Source organism: Topomyia yanbarensis, chromosome 2 (assembly GCF_030247195.1).
Source record: "Topomyia yanbarensis strain Yona2022 chromosome 2, ASM3024719v1, whole genome shotgun sequence".
Lineage (NCBI taxonomy): Eukaryota > Metazoa > Arthropoda > Insecta > Diptera > Culicidae > Topomyia > Topomyia yanbarensis.
This window is the reverse complement of record NC_080671.1, coordinates 192,998,100-193,021,641: the sequence shown is the minus strand read 5'-3', so window position 1 is coordinate 193,021,641 and position 23,542 is coordinate 192,998,100. Positions and strand designations below refer to the sequence as shown.

At 39.9% G+C, this 23,542-nt stretch overlaps 1 protein-coding gene across 4 annotated transcripts in view; it reads right to left on the bottom strand.

The window, feature by feature from the left end:
- The window catches only part of LOC131682531 (probable nuclear hormone receptor HR38), a 383,999-nt gene that overhangs the window by 267,790 nt on the left and 92,667 nt on the right, over positions 1 to 23,542 (bottom strand). The window lies entirely within an intron of this gene.

The following is a 23,542-nucleotide window of genomic DNA, read 5'->3' as shown; positions in this document are numbered from 1 at the left end:
CATTTGGGGCCACAGTATTGGGTGGCTAGCTGCATGATCTATTGGGTTACTGTTCCAGAGCCCAGTAATCATACGACGGTATGCACAAGAAAGTGCTTCTTGTTTCAGAAACACTTGTGGTGGTTTTATGTTCAAGGGTACATCTAGAGCAGCAGTACGTGTTGTCGAGAACGCACCAATCATCGCCATCAAGACCATCCTCTACAGATGGTTTAACTTTGATTGGATTGTCATAACTTCTTCCTTCTGTCAGCAAACAAGGCACCCGTATGCCAGTATTGGTCAACAATTGATGGGTAGATCCACTGAATGTACTTTTGTTTGAGTCCCTAAAATTTGCCGAAAGCGTGTCTACATGAGCCGAAGGCCATGGAAGTTTTCTTGATCCTTAAATCGATGTGAGCTGTATAAATAAGTTTTGAGTGAAGAATTAACCCAAACCAAGCTAAGTATCAGCGACAATAATTTCAGAGTCAAAGAACTGCAATGGACGAACCCTGGTTATAGTCCTTCGTTGCTTGAAACGCATCATTGATGTTTAATTTGGGTTAACTACTAGTTCAACATGAGGACACCATTGCTCGACAACACATAAGGCTTGTTGCATCAAATCAAAAAGTGTGTTAATGGAAATACCGGTGATCATTATATTATAATCATTGGCGAAACCATACGTCGCACCAGCGACAAGGTTCCATAGAAGTGATGACAGCACACCACCTTGAGGACATCCGTAGCTACTCATTTTCTCTACTTGTCATAACCCTTTCATGCCCAATTTTTTTCTAGCGCATGTAGGGTTTCAAAAAAAATTTTCCTTGGAAACGGTGGGGTCAAGAAACACGAAAAGCCAATTTTCATAAAGATAGGTGCTTCCATGGCAGTGCTAGAAGCTGGTCAATTTTTACCTTCTAATGTTCAATACAATTCTCCTAAAATAATTGCAATAGTCCAATAGCGTGGAAAACGTAGCCAACGACAGTCTAAGTTGATAAGTTTTATCAGTTTTCAATAATATTGCACCATAACGAAGATATATGAAAAAATCATTTTCCGTCGTCAACGTAAACTGTCCCTGGCAGCACTGCTCCATCGGAATCCAATCAGACTATTTGCAATAACTTCAGTTCTAGAGCTGATCCTTGTAACTGTTATTACACAAATTAAAGGCAATAATCACATTAATGAGTCTTACTTGTTTTTGTGAGCAAATCTTGCCTCAATCAAAAGTTATAGCTGTTTATAAACGTTGTTGTCCACAAACAACATGGGCATGAATAGGTTAAAGATGAGCACAGATGTCGGCTGCTAAGCATTGCGTGTATCCAGTTCGTGATATATGAAGATTCTCCATGACCTCGTACTGCTTCCGAAATGGATTCGAAAGACACGTTGACAAAAGCACCTTCAATATCGAGAAAAACTCCTAAACTGGATTGCTTTTGTGAAAAAGTCTTTTCAATGTTGTAGACAACATTGTGTAACAAGTTGGTAGTAGACTTCCCCCGTTGATATGCATGTTGATTTGCATGCAGTGGGTATTCGCCCAAGCTAACATCCCGAACGTAGCGGTAGAATCAATTTTCCACTGATTTGAGAAGGAAGGAGATCAGACTGATCGGTCTAAAGCTCTTTGCCTCCTCATAAGTGACGCAGCGACCTTTGGGAATGAATTTAACAGTTATTTCCCGCCACGCTTATGGAATGTATCCCGTTGCAAGATTACAAGTGAGAACATTTTCCAAAATATGCTTGACGTGTTCATATCCTTTTCGTAGTAGAACTGGAATATTTCTATTTTGTCCCGGAGACTTTATCGGAGCAAAACTTCCAATTGCCCATTTGATCGATTCGGTTGTCACAATTCTACGTGCAAATCCGACGAGTATTCACCATTAGCAGTTCAAATTGTACTTACATGAAAGTCTTTCGATTTCGAAAGTAACTTATTTAATCTACTAGTCTCGTAGAGACATGAGACATTTGTGCAGAGGCTTTTCCAACCACTTCGCTCAGAGGATCGAAGGGTATTTCTGTATGCTTTGCGAGTCAACTTAAATGCCTCCGACCCGTCCCTGCGTCTGCGATTCTAAGTTATTCTACACAACTTTTTAAGTCGAACAAGTTTGGTATTCCACCACCTCTAGAAGCACGCATAACTCGAAGCGGACAAGCCTCTTGGTATGCTGCTACTATGAATGAGCTTGTTTTATCCACGACCTCATTCAAGATACTTGGAGATTCAATTGTCGGAAGACACCCATGAAACCTAGTCGCCAAGCCCCTTTTCGTAGAGGTCCCAGTTCGTAGATATAAATTTACAATATGTGACGATATCTAGCGAGACGTTTAAATGATAAAATACGATGGATTTATGATCAGAAAATGGTTCTAGCTCGTTTGATACGAGCCGGTTTGTCAACTCATGCGTAATACCGTCAGAGCAGAGAGTTACAACTAACACTTTTTCTCTGCCAGTTCGTGCAAATGTTGGGCGGTTTCCTGCATTAAGAATGTGCAGATTTGTACTACTTAAGTATACCATTATTTCGATGCCTCTCAAATTGATATCTTATATCTTATATCTTATTATAGATAAATTAATTAGTGTGCATTTCCATCAAATATGCCTAACAATAGACGTATTTCTTGTTTATGTTTATAACAGCCATATTTACCGGTACAGCACAAATATCGCGATGCATCAATAGCGCTATTCGCAAGTATTCATGCACGAGGCATTTCACGTGGACTTGCTATTTGTGTTGAAAGCTACGAAGATGGGGTTAAGTAGCTTTCCAGCATAGAAGTTTCCTTTATGGAAATACGGTTCTTGAACCAAAGCTATGGAAGTTGTTCCTTCCTGCACAACGCGGTATAGATTCATAGTTGCTGTACGTTTACGCTGAAGATGATTTTGTGCTACTCTAACCATACTCAATTACAGCACCACACATTTCATCATCAGCACTTGTTATACAGCTACTAGAAGATACCAAACACGTTGGCTTATAATCGCCTATTGCGAACCCCGAAATGGGTATTAGGGACATAACCATCATTAGAATCCACCGATTTGAGAAGAAACAAAAGTCCACTGTGTCAGAGATTCGCGTAACACACGACACTCCGTGCGCGACTGGCATATTTTAGTCCTACCGGCCATTCATTCCTCGGTACGGAGAAACACCTTGACTTGAGGACTCCTGTTTTCAGTCGCCTCTTACGACATGGAAACAGGAACCCAGTGGATCAATTCTTGGTTGAAATACATCAACCCGCCGGATGTCAAACGGCCTATAGGTTGGTTTTGTCCGGAGAAAGATTAATAGACTGTTATCAACCTCCTAGTGGACCATAGCCATGAAAACCGCACTTGATTCAAAACTTTTGTTCGTTACAAAGTTTACAGCTTTTGAACTGATTATTTTTATTGCTATTTTATTGAACGGATGATTTTCGTTCTTTTGTTTATTTGACACGGCTCAACGCGTTCGCATAACTGAGCCGTGGGTCTTTTTTGATTTTTACAATATGCAAAAAATACAAGTTAATTTTCACTTTGCCTGTCCACCGGGTCTTGTTGACGCAGTTTGCTGCTGCGTGTTGAGATCCTCTTCTTAGCGAAGATATCTCAAAATTTCATTTTTCGTCGTCAACATAAACTGTCCCTGGCAGCACTGCTCCATCGTAATCCAATCAGATTAATTCAAAAGGGCTAATGAGATTTTTGTAAGCAAACTTATTTCGCTCACTATTCCGCTGCCGAGTTGAATTTCAATTCAACCTTTACCCTTGGTAGAATAAATTTCAAATGTTTTCTGTGTTAAAATTATAACAAATTAAGAGAAATCAGCAAAACAAAAGTTTTCTTACAAATCTTATTAGCCCTACTCAAAGGTTGATATGGAACTGTAATAACTTCATTTCTTGAGCTAATATTTGTAACTATTGGTGCTCAAAAGAAAGGTAATAGTCACATTTATTAGCATTACTTGATTTTGGGAGAAAATTTTGCCTAAAACAAAAGTTATAGCTGTTTGAAAACGTTGTTTGTAAACAATATGGGCATGAAGGGGTTAATATGCGTTGCAATGCATAATATAAAATATGTGCCACAATACCAAATTTCCGTTTCTCTGTCGGTGCTTCTAGGTATTATTCTTAATATACTTACTTTCAAAGTGTAAGACAGAATGATTCTATTGCATGGTGGATATTTAAAAACTCAGCACTTACCTGAAAATAGAAAAACAAACAAAAAATCGTCAGTGTAAATCCAAAAATAAACACTAAATCAAACGCCTGTCTAGGCTATTCTATCTGTTCAAAATTAACATCTTCATCTGCCACTTTTTTCCGGCATTGTCAAACTTAGCACAAACTGAATCGCCCGCAGTTGGGGGTCCTAAGACGTCGTATTTTGCGGTGTTCGATTTGCTTGAACCAAAGTGCACTTGTGGTTTCGAAGCGCCCAAGCAGCATGTAGTAACACTCATGCGGTTGGCATGAGGTTTTATTTATATGAAGAAATCTTTGCAAATCTACAAGCGGTGTACCACCTAGCTTGTGAGTGCTACTCGTAAAACGTTATTAGTGAATAACTCACTAACCATGAAGACTCCCGGTTTTTTTTGGTAGATGATCAACTTTATCTTAACTAGTAGTTGTGGTTTCCAACATGTTGGTCTCTTAAGTGTAAGAATTGGAGACGGCTTCGCCGTTGGAAGTTGCTGATTTGTCCAGTGCTTATATGTTTCTTTTTTGCATATTCGATTGGCCATCGATCATCGCATCACTGTCGCAGGAGCGCCTGGAACTATGAACCACAGCGAGTAACATGTGATTGAAAACCATAAGAGTTCAGCACATGTTTTTTTTTCAAAATGAATTCCAATGAGCTTATAAATAGAACATCAATGATATGACAATGGCATTGATTCACTTCTCACACGATCGATTGAACGATCTTTGCAGCAAATTCCCACGATCAATTTGGGTTTAAAAATGACAGGGGATGCCAAAGCAAGATAACCATAGCGATTTCCGAAATCCATCTAATGTTTTTAAGACAAAGAAAGAGAAAGAGAGACAAATTTAATGTTACGAGACTCTTAGCACTTTTAAGATGAAAAAACTGGACGTGTTTGCTTCAGCATTGATGCCTATAGTACCAGAAAGGCGCTAATGATTTACTGTGGCTGCCAGGGATTCATGATGTGGTGTTAATTTTTAACATGAGCCAGCACGACGCGTGCCCGCAATGATGCCAAACTGCTTGGTCCTGATTTTAAAAAATGATGTGCGGTTGGTACAAATTCATTCGTTTGTATGAGCGATGAACCAGGAATTTGGCTTAGTCATTCAAATATCAAATCAAGTATTGTTTAAACTTGAAATATTGGCGATGCTTTCATTTCTGAAATATTGCTGTCACTCCGCACCCAAACCGATGCACAACCTCGAAAATAAATTATTTTCACGCAGGATCGGGACTGGTCACACGAAAGATGCCGCCATTGCGCCAAAGCTACATTAACCCGCTTCCAGAGCCAACTGATCCATCCCGAAACGACTGGCTTCGGACACAGCGCCATACAAGGGATCCGCGTGGAGACACCAACCACATGACAGTTTCGTAGTGATCATTGGTTTGGCATAAAACGTGTACTCATTGAGCCTGCAATCAGTTGGTAAGTCCGTATTTGGCTAGCTCTGCGAGTACACCGAATGGATAGAAGCACACGCCGGCTCCCGGGATGACGTCTTGATTTATGAAGTAATAAATGCACCCAAGTAATTCGCTGCGTTCATCCGAACTGGCTGTATGTGGAGCCAGAGCCAGCCCAGCGGTTATGGTAACAATTTTCGGCAGATTCGCAAAAGTGTTCGTGGGATTTTATGTCTGTTGTTTGGCAGTTATGTTCGTCGGTAAGTTTGTGTTTCTAATTATTATTGTTACCCGGCGAAATGCAGAGATGAAGATGTAACTGTCGCACCTTTTTTCCTTCGCGTACTGAAGTTGGTTGAACACGGTGGCTGACAATACAGATAGTTTCAGTTTATGGTCTTGTGAGAGAGTGACCGTCAGTCTTTTTTGATATGAAGTTCACACGTGAAAATTGTTGCAAACTTGCTACAAACAAAAAATTCGGCAACCGTTTCAGGCTCTGCTAGTTTTATAGATCATCTGTTTCGTGATGCCAAACCGCGACGGCGAGCGCAACAGTGTCCAACTGGGGTTGTCCTGCTCGCACTTTAATGTCGTCACTATTGACGTCATCACTACTGCGGTCGAACGATGGTACCACGCATGGTCAGCCCATGACATCATATTGGTAAACATGCGAACCGACAACGGCTTCACCAACACCAGCAGAAAGCATGAGCCTCATTGTTGATTTGTGGTTTCCTCGCCCGGTCTGGTGCCGTGCCTGCCGATGCCGGTGCGGTTGTTGGATAGGGGGCAGGCATATGGCGCGAAAAATCGATTTTCACCGCGCGCTGAATCCGGTATCCACGGTCAGGGGCATCGGCGGCAAGAAAGAGCAACCGTTAGATTGACGTCATGAATTTTCCGGACGAAATGATTTTAGGTTTTGCATTTTCCAACCGGAACATGGGAGGGGGGAGGAGCTTTTGTAAAGCGCTCGTGGTAATTCAGGCAAATAGCGGAAATAAGGAAACAATTTGAGTTATGATAATTTCCCGTGGACTGCACAGACTGCATGTTGTGGGTGGATATTTCATCAAAAACATTAAAAAAATAGACTAGGTTCACTAAAAAAGGTCGAGTGGAAGAAATTTCTGTTCACTTTGGATTGTTTTGTTCAGCTAGGTTAATCGTTTAGAACGAGCACTGTGCGACATAGGTGAGGACAACAAGATAACAAATAATATAACAAGCATGTCGAAAATATGTAATAAAAGAATAATAAAATTTTAGCAATTCACAGAAAAACTCTGGAGATTTTTTCAATAGGATGTAAAAAACGGTGAGATATTCTTCCTTTTACGCTTTCTCTTCCTTTAAAATTTGGTCATTTATACATATACTTAGTGTATGTATAATACTGCAACTACTACAAACTTAGTATCCTACACATCTTACATTCATCAGACAATGCACTGTGGAAAAAAAGTATCAAAAACGCGACTTTACTCAATAGCTTGATAGAAGGCTAAGTGTTTTTATTAAAAATGCATACCCTGCATTCTTATGTAAAAATGTCTGGGGAATCTATTGAAAGTATTTAAAATGACCTTAAAGTACGCTATCATGCCCGTTTTGCCCCAATTCCCCTTTTCGTTTGAGTTTATGTTCAAAACTGAATATATAACTCAGAAGAGAGTTGAAAACGGCTGACAAAAATTAATATTTCTTATGTAAAAAAGTCCAGAGAATCGATTGAAGATAATTAGAATAATCTCACGAAACGTATACACCCATTTTACCCCAATTCTCCGCAAAACTAAAGTTTGGAGTTAATCCTGGCTTTCTACTTCGGTAAAAGGCTATATGCGGCTGATCAAAAGTGATGATTCTTATGTATAAAAATCCAGGTTATCGTTTGAATATAGTATCCGTTTTACCCCAATTCCTTCCATAACTCAAGTAGAAAGTTAAACCTGGTTCTACATTTCAGAAAGAAGCTGAATGCGATTGATCAACAGTAGTATTTCTTATGCAAAAAATTCTGGGGAATCGATTGAAGACAGTTAGAATGGCCGCACGAAACATGTGTACCCGCTTTACCCCAAATCTTCCCATATCTCAAGTGAAAAGTTAAACCTGGCTGTGCTTCTCGAAAAGAGACTGAAGGTGGTGGATGAAAAATAGTAATTCTTACGTAGAAAAATCTGGTGAATCGGTTGAAGATAGTTGGAATGACCGCACGAAACGTTTGTATCCATTTTACTCCAATTATTCACATAACACAAGTGTGGTGATACATCTTACTCAATATTTCAGAAAAAAGCAGAAAGCGGTTAATCAAAAGTAATTTGTTTATGCCAAATAAACCATGAAATCGATTGAAGATAGTTCGAATGGCCGGACAAAACACGTGTATCTGTTTTACCCCAAATTCTTCCCACAACTCAAGTGTGTAGTTAAACCTGTCTGCACTTCTCGGAAAGAGGTTGAATGCGGCTGATGAAAAGTAATAATTCTTATGTACAAAATTCCGGGCAATCGATTGGAAATAGCTAGTATGACCGCACGAAACGTGTATACCTGTTTTGCCCCAATTCTTCACGTAATGTATGTGTGAAGTTATATCTTACTCATCATTTCAGCAAGAGGCTGAACGCGAATTTTTTGTACATAAGAATTACTATTTCTCATCAGTTGCATTCAGTCTCTTTCGGAGAAGTATAGTCAGGTTTAACTTCATACTTGAGATATGAGAGAAACTTACGGTAAAACGGATACACATGTTTCGTGCGTACATTCTAGCTACGTTCAAATGATTACCTGAAGTATTTAACATAAAAAATTACTTTTTATCAGCCGCTTTCATCCTCTTTCTGAAATGTTGGGTAAGTATAAGTTAACACTTGTATAAGGGAAAGAATTGGGGTGAAACGGGTAAACACGTTTCGTGTGGTCATTTCAAAGTATTTTCAATCGATTCCCTGAACTGTTTTACATAAGAAAAACTACTTTGGTGAGCCGCTTTCAGCCTCTTGCTTAAATGATGAGTAAGGTATAACTTTATTACACGTTATGTGAAGAATTGGGGTAAAACGGGTATACACGTTTCGTACGGTCATTATAACTATCTTCAGTCGATTTCCCGAAAGTTTTTACATAGAAATTGCTACGTTTAATCAGCCACATTCAGCTTCATTCAAAGAAAAACAGCTAGGTTTAAGTGCACGCTTGAGTAATGGGAAGAATTGGAGTAAAACGGATATACACGTTTCGTGCGGTTTTTCTAACTATCACCAATCGATTTCCCGGAATTTTGTACATAAGAATAACCACTTTTCATCCGCGGCATTCAACCTTGTTCCGAGAAGTATAGCCAGGTTTAACCTCTCACTTGAATTATGGGAAAAATTTGGGGTAAAACGGATGCACGTGTTTTATCCGGTCTTTCGAACTATCTTCAATCGATTTCCTAGATTATTTAGCATAAAAATTACTTTTGATCAACCGCTTTCTGCTTCTTTGAAATATTGAGTAAGGTGTATCACCACACCTGTGTTATGTGAATAATTGGGGTAAAACGGATACAAACGTTTCGTGCGGTCATTCCAACTATCTTCAACTGATTCCTCAGATTTTTTCACATAATCATTACTATTTTTCATCAGCAACCTTCAGCCTCTTTTCGAGAAGCACAGCCAGGTTTAACTTTCCACTTGAGATATGGAAAGATTTGGGGTAAAACGGGTACACATGTTTCGTGCAGCCATTCTATCTTCAATCGATTCCCCAGAATTTTTTGCACAAGAAATACTACTTTTGATCAAACACATTCAGCCTCTTTCTGAAATATAGAGCCAAGTTTAACATTATACTTGAGTTATGGGAGGAATTGAGGTAAAACGGGTTCATACGTTTCGGGCGACCAGTCTAACTATATTCAAACGATAACCTGGATTGTTATACATACGAGTAATCACTTTTGATCAACCGCATATAGACTTTTACCGAAATATAAAGCCAGGAATCCCTTCAAACATTAGTTTTGCGGAGAATTGGGGTAAAATGGGTGTATACGTTTCGTGAGATTATTCTAATTATCTTCAATCGATTCTCTGGACTTTTTTACATAAGAAATATTAATTTTTGTCAGCCGTTTTCAACTTTCTTCCGAGTTATATATTCAGTTTTGAACATAAACTCAAACAAAAAGGGGGATTAGGGTAAAACGGGCATGATAGCTTACCGTGCAGTCATTGTAAATAGTAGCAATCAATTTTTCAGACCTTCCTGGTAAACGACATTCAACCTTTTCAAAAAAAAGCGCGTTTTGGGTCCATTTTTTCCACTTTTGCAAGCACGACTACGGGTAGATACCATATACAGCGACTTCTCCGCCACATTTGACAAAATTAATCATAACAGTTTCCAAGCTAAGTAGGCTTGGATTTAATGGCTCTTTTCTGTATTGGTTTCACTCGTACATAACCGAACGAGAAATGGCAGTTAAAATTGGAGACTGCACGACAGGTGATGTCGATTGCCGCCAGCTCGGGAGTTCCTCAGGGTAGCCATCTCGGATCATGTATGTTTTTGCTCTATTTAAACAACTTAGAAAATCTGCTGAGGAGCATGAAACTTTCGCTTCCTGCGACTTTAAAGTAGTTCACTTTAACAGGAATGTCAAAGAAGCAGGTAGATGTATTGACCAATTAGTGCTATGTTAATAAAATGATGTTAAATGCATCCAAGTTTTCTGTTATATCGTTTACTCGCAAACACTCGAGAGTTAATTCCGACTGCATGATCTTCCAAATCGTTCTCACTTAAACCGCAAACTAAACTTGAAGCACCACATTTAATACACTATTGCTAAGGCCTCTAAGCTACTAGGATTCATTTTTAGAGTCACTAAGAACTTTGGCAATATTCACTGTTTAAAAGCACACTAATGGCCTTTGGTCCGTTCTACACTCGAATATCCCTCCAGAAGTAATACCGAGAGGTGGTCCCTGGGGGGAGCAATGGCGGTGCTCAATGGAGATTAGTCGGTATTACCTAGTCATGGTGTCACCATGAGAGCCCGACACTCCAGTACACCCCGTGTGGTAGCTTGGTATCTACTAATTGCACGTGTACTGGGTTAGTGCGTAAATTGCATTCTCCATTGAAAAAAAAAAACACTCGAATACGGCAATGTAACCTGACCTCCTTATTACCAAAACAATATTCAACCGTTTGGAGCAATTTAGCGCAAATTTGTTCGTTTTGCACTTCGTCGATTCCCATGGAAGGGCCCACTAAACTTACCGAGCAGCACAGGTCGCCGCAAGCTTATTGAACTCGGTCTGCTGGCTGTACGCCGCGTTGTTGTGAAAGCAAATTTCATTGCCGATCTGCTGCAATCTCGAATCGACTGCTCCGAACTTTTGAGCATCGACATTCGTCGTCGTAGTCTTCGAACCCATACTTTTTTCCATTCCTGTAGACAGAACAAATCACTGATATAACGGCCATTTTGTCAGTATATGTCGTCTTTTCAATCGCTGTTCCAATGTCTTCGACTTTCATGACGGCGCCGGTGGTTGAGTGGTAAGCGTTAACGCCACTTATTCCAGTTGTCCTGGGTTCAATTCCAGCCGAGGTCGTTGAGATTTTTCTGAGGTGAAAAAATCTATGGTCACGTCTTCCTTCGGAAGGGAAGTAAAGCCATTGGTCCCCGGTCCATGAGTTTGATGGATCGATATCTCGTCCAGATAGTGGAGTCACCTCTTTGGCGTCGGTAAAGAAGAAGTAGAATCCAACTTCTATACTTACTAACAAATTTCCTCCTCCCGTGATACTTGTGGAGTGCGCAGTAGTATATACGGCCTCTAGCAAAAGCAAGTATCGGACTAACAATTCCTTCCCTTTCCTTCCGCGATCTACGTTCGGGCCTGACCGGCGCCGGCATTGATCAATAAACACCTTAGGATTACCAGGAGTTGCACATTGGAAGATGTTTCGCTACTCCCAAGCATAATTATCTACTGATTCCCTGTGCAACTTCAGCTAGTCCAGATCGATAACGGAGTAGCAGCCAGGGGTGGTCGCACAAGCTCAAGTTCAAGCTCAAACTATTACAATGTCTTCGACTTTCATTTGTACCGAAATGTTGTCAAAAATTCATTTCTGAGCTCATTCTCTTGTTAGCTGTTGTGTTGTGCAGGTTAATAGTTAATAAGATTATGCTGTTTGGTATAATTGTAATAATATGTGTCGAACTGTATCATTTGTATGTTTGTTATCTGTTGATATAAAAGATGAGGAGGTTGTATGCCTGCTGGAGAGAGAGTTCAAGCATAGTCCAGCTCCAGCGGTTTAAATAAATAAACAAACAAATAAATAAATAAATAAACAAATAAATTAATTAATTAATCAATTAATTAAATTAAATAAATTAAAATGTAAATAATATGTAAACCAAAACCTTTTTCTTTCACTGTGAACTGAAAAACTTGCGGAATGTTTTATATTGACGCCGCTCAATAGGCCTAGGTGCTGGAGAACAAAACTTCTAGCGCTCGGAGTACGAATCCTGGAGAATTTATGCCTATGCCAAAATATCATGAGTCGTATTGGGCCTTTCACACAAACTTTATTCTACCAAAAAAGTATTTTGTTGAGGGGTTATATATAAAGTTGGAACTCAAAAAATCGAAAAAAAAAAACTTTAAACGCAATTATCTCAAAACTAAGTTTTTTGAAAGGTACCGTTGCGGTGAACGTGATATTTCAAAAACTATTAATCCAATTTTCATATTTTTTTAATTGTTTGTATTTACATTCTCGTGTACTTGAACGGTTCCTTTTTCATCAAAATTTTTTCAATTCTTTGCAATGAATTTTTGTTTAAATTTTTAAACACCACATAATTAAATTCTTTGGCCAACGTGTTTTTTAGCAGGAAATTTTTTTTTATTAGGAAACCGATCCGCAAACCTGTACCAAAAAACACGCTTCGGGGGAGGTACCATAACTTCGACAAGCTTGAATATTTTTGCCTTTCTCATATAGAAAGGTTATGCAATCACTCTAAAAATAGTTAACATAAAGCCGGCCCTAAGGTCCGAGTGTCATATACCATTCGACTCAGTTCGTCGAGATCGGACAATCAATGTTGCAAATATTCTTCGCCGAACTAGTTCATTCGTTCATCATCGATGCGATATTCGTCGTGTCATTCACCCATGCCTCGAATAACGCTGCGCCGTTCGTCACACGGAAGCACAGAATCAGCGAAAATGAATAATACAAACAAACAAAACATCCGAATCTGATGACTGCTGTTCGCTGCTTGTTCGCATCGTTGTTTGTTGAATTTAGCCATTCATGCACCCACCCACAACACACTGTTCATTCTACAGCTAATTTATTTTTAAACAACCGTGCTGATTAAGCGATTTCGTCGTGATACTAGCAAAACATACGCAATAGGTTAAATTATTGTGATATAACACCATGTGCAGATTAAAATCAAAACTTCATCCAAAAGAATTTTGTTTTGCTTATGCCGAGTTTTATCACCAAACATGGGTTCAATCTTCCTTGAATACTTGACACACAAGGCTTCTATTAAGATTGTACTATATTTAACAAATATTGCCTTGATTCAGCTGTTAATTTAACCCATAGTTTTGTACTGAAGAACCAGTAGCACATTGGCTTGTTCCGAACAGTACAACGCATCAGAATACAAATATAGTTCTTCGCGAGCCATCATTCTGCGAAGATAAAATTGAAGTCATCTTCGCCAATAGTTGTAAGCGATCATCGCTATGGTGAGGAATGGTTTGCTGATTCGTTTATTCATCATTCACTTCATAGCTTCCTCGTGCAGTTCATTCGGTCGTTCGATGAGTAGCAAGGCAAGAACGTATGGATAAGGCATTCGGATAAACACGGATTGGCAGTCGGCTTCATTCGTGGATGAATATCAACAGCAAGTTGAATATAACAGCGAAGAACGATGTGGGACGAATGCAGGTGATTCATATTCACCGTGCTTCGTCGCGATGAAGATTCTGAAGCAACATTGCGGACAATGTCTGTTTATTTTTAGCATACATTTTTTTAAGAAAACCCTGAGACGGAAAATATGTACAAAAACCCAAATGTCTCAGGGAACGGGTTTGGGCTACCATCACCCGCTAAAAACCACCGCTCTTGCACAGAACCTGAATCCTTCTCAACACTACCTAACGGCATTATTTCGGGGAGGGGTTTTTATGTGCATAGCACCCACTCTATTTCAACAACTTATTAGTTAGTTCCTTCAGTAGGGTTACAGCCCCACTTCTCGACACACCACCAGTTCTCCACCATCCACACAGACTGGCAATTTCTGCATGTCAATCGGAAAGCTCTGAGTCGGGATTTAGTGCTCCTCCCCTTCGAAGACAATCTGGGCGGCAAACTTCAGATTATCTAATTGACCGAACCCTTGACTACCACCGCAACTACATTCTCGTACAATTTAGCGCCATTTACTTGTTGAGCTCCCGGCTTGTTCACGAACTACTCGGTCTAGTCCCCGACGGTGGACCTGATGGAGAATTCCCCGGCGAGAAAAGTTCTCCCGAAACCGAGCCAACCATCCAGGTGTCGAGGTCAGTTCGGCGATTCCAATGAAGCAGGGCGTCCGGTTCGCTGGTACCCCGACGACCCACGACTGGTGGTGTCTAGTCGCGGTCTAGTCCCCGGCAGTGAACCTAGCTTACGCCGACGGAGAGTTCCCCGGTGAAGGAAGTTCTTCCGATACCGATTCTTCTTTGGTTTTAGCACCACAATTTCTTAAGCCCTTTGGCTCCATCTCGTTCCATTTCACTCTACTTTCCCGATGAGCCATTCAACTCCCGCTCTTACTTGTTCGCGAACTACTCGGTCTAGTCCCCGTCAATGGATTTAGCCTACTCCGACGAAGAATTCGAAGAATTTTCCGTGAGCCATTTACCTCTCCGCGTCGTCCCGATCTATTCGATGATGCCACCGGCAGTGGATCTAGCCTACTCAACGGGCCAGCCAGTATGTGCTGGAGTGTATCTTCCGGTTCACCAGCGCCCCAACAACCCACTGCTAGCTGTGCGACGCGGTCTACTCGGCGGTGGATCTAGCCTGCTCACGAGCTACCCGGTAGGGTGTCGAGGTCGGTTCGGCGATTCCGGTGAAGCTGGACGTCCGGTTCACTGGCGCCCTGACGACCCAAACTCGGTGCTACGTCGCATACTACTCAACTGGTCCACGGCGGTGGACCTAGTCTACACAGTCGGAGAGTTCCCCAATGGCGGAATTTCTCTCGAAACCCAATATGTGGCTTCTTGTTGGTCCCTTCGCCACTTCCTCTGCAGCTCGGAGAGTATGCACGTAACTACTCTGTTGACAGCGTTTCAGGTATGCTCGTCGTGATACATCGCTTCGGCGATATTGTAAACTGTCACACCAGGTATACCCCTGTAAGCTTCTTCGAGCCTAGGGTATTCGAAGACTACGTGTTCCAGTGTCTCCTGCACTGTCGTACACTCCGGGCAAAGGGGTGACGAAGTTCACCTCTCCATGCTTTCTATGCACCCAAGCCGACATGTTTGGGATGAGTCGGTTGGTCCACCTTCCTTTCTTCGGGTTGTCCCACTCCTGCTGCCATTTAGCCAATTAGTCCGCTTGGACCAGTCTCCTTGCGTTACGTGCATTTCTCCGCTGGTAGCATTCCGCGTTCTCTGCCACAGTGATGCAGATGGGGATCATCCCGGTGATAACGCATACCGCCTCCGACAATATTGTTCTGTAGGCTAGGGCATTGCAAAAAACACTTTTTGAATTTTCAAAGGCCCCCCCCCTCTCATATTGTAACAAATGTCAAAGTAAGCTCAGATGCCAAATTTCACATCATTTGGACAATTTTAGACCCCCGCCCACTTCGCTTGAATTTTTTTGAAATTGGTACTATGGGAAAATATGGAGGAAAAATACATTAAATGCTCTAACTTTTGAAGTAGCAATCAGAAAATTACAATTTATACCTCTTTTGAATGGAAATAATCTAAGTATTTGAATGAAGATATATTTGTTTCTTGAAAAATACGGGAAAGTGGGGTACTGAGTCATTTTGACCCCAAAATCCCCTATTTTTAATGATTTTTCTGCTCCGTGATGCAAATCATACATATTTTGTAGTTTTTCTAATGTGAAAAAATCTCAGAAATCGAACGGAACCATTTTGACCTTAGTTCGAATACGAGAAGTTGGGGTTATAGGGCTTTTTGTCAGTCATATTAAATTTTATCATTTTCTCATGCATATATCTCTATTATTCTTCAATCAATTTTCATAAAATGTAACTTATTGAACATGTAAAATTCTGAGGAATAAAACAAAAATAAAAACGTTAAAGGTAAAATTCAGAAACATCAAACTTTTTGATATTTACTCTACAAATCTCATTTTTTTCATTATTTGTTATAATACCTCAACTTCCCCTATTTTTCCAGGAATGGAACTTTTCTCATGTGATCCCTAAGCATATTTTACACTAAAAGTAGTAAATTAAATAAGAATTTTGTTGTTAAATGGAGTTAATATGTGCGATTTTATGATAAAAATGTGAAATCGACAGATAATTTGATGTTCCTGAATTTTACCGGTAACGAATCTATTTTTGTTATAATCCTAAGGATTTTCCACGTTCAACAAGGTATAGTTTATGAAAATTGAGTGAAGAATAATAGAGATATATTCACGAGAAAATGATGACGGTAAATATTAATGTCAAAAGGCCATTTAACCCCAACTTCTCGTATTCGGACTAAGGTCAAAAGGGTTCCGTTAGATTTTTGAGATTTTTTTACATTAGAAAAACTACAAAATATGTATGATTTTCATCACGGAGCAGAAAAATCATTAAAAATAGGGGATTTTGGGGTCAAAATGACCCAGTACCCCACTTTCTCGTATTTTTCTAGAAACAAATATATCTCCATTCAAATACTAAGATTATTTCCTTCCAAAAGAGGTATAAATTTTAATTTTCTGATTGCTACTTCAAAAGTTATAGCATTTAATGTATTTTTCCTCTATTTTCCCATAGTACCAGTTTCAAAAAATTTCAAGCGAAGTGGGCGGGGGTCTAAAATTGTCCAAACAGTGGCGTAGCCAGGGGGGGGGGGTTTGGGGGTTAAACCCCCCCCCCCCCAAACCAAAATTAATTGGATTGAAAAAAAATTGATACTGACGAATTTAATTTAATATTCCACAAAATATTTTTGGAAAAATATTCTCTGATCACTACATTGAGAGCTGTGTTAAAAGCGTCATGAGAACTTTTGGAAAATTGTGGGAAGGGGATCTTGTAACTTATCTCTTAGCCAAAATCCCATAGTTATCAAATTACTTCAATGTAAAATAAAATAACTGTCTGAATTATTATGAGCTCAAAGATGCTTCAAAATATGGATTAGAGACAATTTTTCGAATGGGAATCTAAATTTGAATAGGTTGATTGCATATAAAACAAGCTTGTTTACCGAAAACTAACATACATTTCAACATTTGCTGAAAATGTATTTTTTTAGATTGTGTAGAGTTTAGACAACAATTCAATGGTTAACAACAAGAATAACATTTCAGAAACTAGTTGAAAGTTGATGTAATTTTGTCTCTAGCAGGTTAGGATCGGTTTCATGAGCATTGGATTTTTGTTGTATTATCAACTATATGAATAGCCTCTTAGCAGGATGCAATGAATGGCGTACTAAAATATTTTGTGCTACGTACTAGTACTGCAAGTTGTGAGGTTGACTAATGAAGAAAAGTAAAATTAATGCTCGATAAATTTTTAACGGTCACGATCACATTCATTCGAAACTGCCAAATTTCGATGTTAAGTAACATTGAAGAATTTCAAAACGTAAAACTGTTCATCTGCTGATAGAATAATTTTGACGGTTAATCCTCCTAGAAGTAATTATAGACAAGAATTACTCTTCAACCAAATTTGGGTGTCTCCAGCAAAGTCTTCGAAAGTGCTATTTCAAACAACTTTGTCAAAGACATAAATATCTCACATATTCAGAGTATCGAAATATACTAGTAGAAAACCTTTACAACAAGCTATTCTGAAATTACTGTATTTGATAAATCTCTTCTGCGGTAATTAAATAATAAATTCACATTGCGTTCAAGGTGCCTTTGAAGCATACAAAAAAATAAGGGAACTGGATTTAAAACAAATAATTCCCAGATATTAAAAGGACTCAAAAACACAAAGCGTGATTCCATTTTCAGGAGCTAGCATCAATTCGGCGCTGGCTTAGTCCGCCCACCAAGATAGTGTCGGATTCTGATGAGATGAAGTCGAAACGCAGGTTTCAGTTCCATCCATCCATAATTCAGTTATAGGTTTTGTGTTCTCAACTCGCAATGATTGTTTCAAACAATTTTATCCGTAGCGCAGAAAAAAATAGTTTTCACCTAAATTTTTCTTCACTAAGGAGAAATATAGCAGGCCCAGTCCATTTAAATCCGTATATGTTGAATTCATGTAGCCTTCATATTTTGAACAAAATTGTTTGAAATGACATTATCAAAAACTTTGCTGAAGGCACCATGTCTCTTAATATTTTTGAAAAATTAATTCACCATAATTACCTCTATGAGAGTTAATCACTAAAATTTCTATATCAAAGCAGGCGCTGTTTTATGTTGATAACTTCCCGAAGTTGTCAAACCTTCAAAGTCAAGGATTATTATATTAGGTGATCTCGAACGTTGAAAATTTTAGAGATCATTTATCCCACTTTAAAAGATTGCAATTTTTGACTTCATTGACATATTATACAAGAAAATAATCTATAGAGGTTTGAAAACTGTTCCATGTTGATCCTTCTTGTTTGTAGATTGGAATAACATCTGTTAGACTACTTATGTTTTTGTGTTTTCAATAATTTATCAAACTCATATTAAATTTTAGCATTTTTTCAAAAAATTTGCGATTTTCATCAAAACCCCCTCCAAACCAAATTTCTGGCTACGCCACTGTGTCCAAATGATGTGAAATTTGGCATCTGAGCTTACTTTGACATTTGTCACAATATGAGAGGGGGGGCCTTTGAGAATTCAAAAAAAAGTTTTTTTTTGCAATGCCCTACTGTAGGCACTCGCGACTCGTACGGCCATCAGCCGGAATGTGCTGTTCAGATTTTTACGGTTCCGCTTGGTTTTCAGTGCAGCGCCCCAGACAGGAACCCCATATTGGAATATCGATGACGAAACTAAACTATTGCGTTCGTTGCCTTCGCCGACTTTTAGCAGGCGTAGTCGACATGGTTGTTGAAGCTCAACCAGTCGTCGATTATCACTCCCAATTGCTTCAGTGTACGCTACGATGCAATCACATGCCCTTCGACGGTGATCTGTATCCGCTGAACAGCTTTGCAGTTGCCGACAAACAACACATCCGTCTTGTAGTGTGCTATTTGCAGCTTGATCCCGTTCATCCAGCTCTCGATTGCATCTATTGTTTCCGTCACCGACACCTCCATTTCTTCAAGTGTCTCACTCATCACCGTTAGTGACACATCGTCCACGAAACTTACGTGGATCGCCGTTAGTGACACATCGTCCAGGAACGCCCGCTGCGACTCGCATTGCCTTCTACCTTTCGTTCGTCTCGTACAGCAGTACTCTACTCTGGAAGTAGCTCTTCAGGATCTGGTTCATTATTCTGTGCAGTGCTGCGGCATTGGTCTATACGAGGCTGGATGGTCTGGTGACTTCCCTTACTTTGGCAGCAACATCAGCTTCTGTACCTTCCTCATTTTGGGGAAATTGACATCAATAAAGATTTCAGCAGTAGCATCCTGAATATGTCCGGATATGCCAGGGTTGCAGCTTTCAGCGCCACGGTTGGTATTTCATCCGGACTGGGGGTTTTCTTTGATTTTAGTCAAATCGACGCTTCTTTGAGCTCGTCGTTAGTCGCTTGACACTCGGCTGTGTTACCTTCTTCTTCTTCGCCGTACGGTGTCGGTGACCGGGTAGTTGAATCGTGCTTCGGGAAGAGACCCTCAACGATTATCTTTAGCTTACCCGGGCATATTCCAGCTGGTGTCGACGGGCTCTCATCGTCGTCATAACGCAGTACGCGTCCCCCAGGGATGGGCGTCTATTTTCCAGCACAGCCCCTTATGGCAATTGGCTTACTAAGCTTAATATCCCTTTTAAAGAGTCCCGATCGTCTCTAAACCTCGCTTGCGCTCCTCTCTCACTCTTTGATCTTGCGCTCTGAGCCCGCCTTCTGGCTCTAAGACAAGCATGGTGTAGCGTACTAAGCTACTCATTTAACCAGTAAGCTGCATAGGCGCATCAACGTACCTGATTCCGCTGTTCGCCGAAGTGACTCAACAAAGAGGTTTTTGTTAAAGACGTCTTCCATTTTAGCTTGCCGGTCATCCTTCTCCGTGCCGCAGCAGGGTTCCATTGGCCGATGCGTTAGCAAATCGCTTGGTGGTCGCTATGGGGATGCCTCTCGCACACTCTCCAGTCCATGTTCGCCATCAGATATCCGTTTCGTGAATCAATAAGTTCCCAGTTTTGTCACGATACCAGGAGCCATTTAGCTCCCCGCTTCGCCGCGATCTACTCGTTGACAGAGCTGCAAATTTTCAACAGGTTGTTTTGAACTTGAAGCAAGAACAAATCTCAAATCAGGCCCTACTATTAGGTTTTACACCAACCGCCATAACCCTACAAAATGAGCCGGATGAACTTCGTTTGACAATTCTCGGTGGTTTGTTTACATGGAAGTTACGTGAGTTCGAATGTAACAGATGAGCACCCGTTGCACTCGCACTCACGCAACTGACAAAGTAAACAAACCACCGAGAATTGTCAAACATGAACTTCATTCATCATGAGTTCATTCGTGTCGTCATCTTGTAGAACTCAATACTCAATTCGCATTTGTTCGTTTGCATAATTCATTCAAACAGCCGAGTAGTTCAATCATTTTCCATTCATTTTCAATTTCATTGACCCTGTGAATATCTCTCTACTGGGGTATTGACTAGGTTTTTCAAGCAAAACTACTCTGAACATACTTCTTACTGTTCATGTTAGCTTGAAAACGCAAAATGTGTCAACATTTAACCTAAACTGGCCTCTACAGAGCAGATGACAACTTTGGTTGGTGAATGAAAAAGCATCAGTTTGAAATGAAGAAGTGCGGTTCAGTTATGAAAATCCCGCCAACTTGAAAGTGAATGATTAAGGGAGGCTTTGAATTTGAATCGTGGTTGGGTTTGATTGAACTGAAAGTTGGCATTTGAAAATGAGGATTTGCACCACTGCTCGTTGTAGTCCTCGGCAAATGAGCTAATCTCCACAACGAGCCGACAGGAAGGTGTCGAGGTCTGCCGCCAATTTTCACTACAAGGAAATATTCTCACAAGATAACTTTTACAAATGAAACTTTGAGAATTCCATTTAAAATATTAGGCATATTTTTGTTGAACATATTCAATTTTTTCAAATCAAAGGTAGATTCTATTTTAACAATTTTGTTGCCAAAACCGAACATCAGTTGATCGAAAAAGGGAAGAAGCAGCTGTAAAATATTCCGAAATCGTTCTTTTTATGGTTGTGACCAAAGTCTCGACTAACTGCCATTGGCCTAACAGGCTCGACAGGGTGTGAAAGATTTAGGGAGTTACACCAGTGTAGAGCACGAAAAAATAACAAGCGGCGTACGTAGGATTTTTTTCGATATTCAGTTTTTCGCGAAATAGCACTCTTTTTAGTGAGGATGTTCGATCACAGCAACCATCGATGATGAAGGTGAAAATTTTTCACTGCCGTCAGTTTTCTATTAAATTGATTTCGAAATTTGAAGTAGGTATGAAATTATACATAATGTGTGGAATATGAAGCTGTAATACGCCGCGAAGTCAGTGAGTGTAACCGAAACATGGAGCCAGGAAATGCACAGGTACTAGTACTAAACTGCTGCTGCCTGGAGAAGTAGGGGAGTGTCAGCATGGGAAGGATGGATTTACCGAAGACTTACTTGACATTAAGGTTGGACAGAGAATGCGCAAAATTCGCAAACGAAAAAAGCAGTTTTTTCCACACCGTATGTCATCTTCATAAAAATCAATCAGCGTATGTAGAATGTTGTTAGAGTACTGCTGGTTGATTTTTATGAAAATCTGACATACGGTGTGGAAAAAAACTGCTTTTTTCGATTGCGAATTTTACCCTTTCGCTGTCCAACCTTAAGATAGAAATGTGTGAAAGCGGCTTTTGTTGTTTTGATGGACAAAATAGCATGATATGCGTTCCACCGGAGGATATGCAGACACCACGGATTTCCAGGTGAGCCTGTTCCGTTTTTATCCATACAGGTAGTAGCATGATGATTTCTGTTAGTGGAAGCTATTATTAACCCTTTCATGCCCAGCTTTTTTTAGTGCATTTAGGGTTTCAAAACTATTTTTTTTTTTTGAGAACGGTTGGGTCAAGAAACACGAAAAGCCTATTTTCATAAAGATTGGTGCTTCCATGGCAGTGCTAGAAGCTGGTCAATTTTTACCTTCTAATGCTCAAAACAATTCTCCTAGAATAATTACAATAGTCCAATTACGTGGAAAACGTAGCCAATGACAGTCTAAATTGGTAAGTTTTATCAGTTTTTAATAATATTGCACAATAACGAAGATATATGACAAAATCATTTTCCGTCGTCAACGTAAACTGTCCCTGGCAGCACTGCTCGGAATACAATCAGACTAATTGCAATAACTTCAGTTCTAGAGCTGATCCTTATAACTGTTAATACTCAATTTAAAGGCAATAATCATATTAATGAGCCTAACTTGTTTTTGTGAGCAAATCTTGCCTCAATCAAAAGTTATAGCTGTTTATAAACGTTGTTGCCCACAAACAACATGGGCATGAATGGGTTAACGAGAGTTCAACCTATATTGTGTACAGCTTCCGATTTTTGTATCTATACGTGTTTTAAATTGTTTTTTCGATATGATTTCAAAATATTAAGAATACTTCCCAATTTGTTCACACACTGTTTCAGCTGAACGCACGACCGCGTTTAAATATTTTTAGCAAGTTTGTTCAGGTGCATCCATGCTGTTTGAGGGTTTTTTTCGTTTTTTTATTACTAATTTTTTTACCCACTATACCAATCGCCCCCCCCCCCTTAAACAAGCTCATTGGAGGAAATTGGAAAGACGCCTCCCTAGTACTTAATGGCCCTAGTTAGAGTCTTCGACGCACTCATATAATATCAGATTGTTCTATTACGAGGAAAGCGACAACATTTTCTAAAGTATAAGCCTTTTTTATACGGAACAAAACGTATAATGTAAAAGGAAACTGTAACCCTATGCACATAACTTCTCTTCATTTACCGGTGAAGAAATATCTCCCCTAAAAACTTGCATTGAGAATTTTTCGTTATGTACTCAGTAGCCGCGTAGGCGTTTGAAACAGAAAAGCTATCTTCGTCATAACGCTAGCAGCATCCATCCTCCCTTCTGAGAATATCCTCCCTGGTTACACTTCGTCACTACATTCATTGATAAAACCGAAAGCAATCACATTCCTACAAACACTATCTCCAGCCAACCCACAAGCCCCCATTTTTCTCCTCCTCCTCTTTCCGCTGACACTAAAGGTTTTTTTTTCATTCATAGCTGATGGTACTGTACTGTCTCTACTCATCTATTGTCCATGTTGCGGGGGGGGGGGTGAAAAATCAATAGCGTCTTCAACCACCTGGATACGAGCCGGACGAAGCCACACCAGGGTGTGATGTCACGGTGATGGTACCGCGTAACCTGTCGA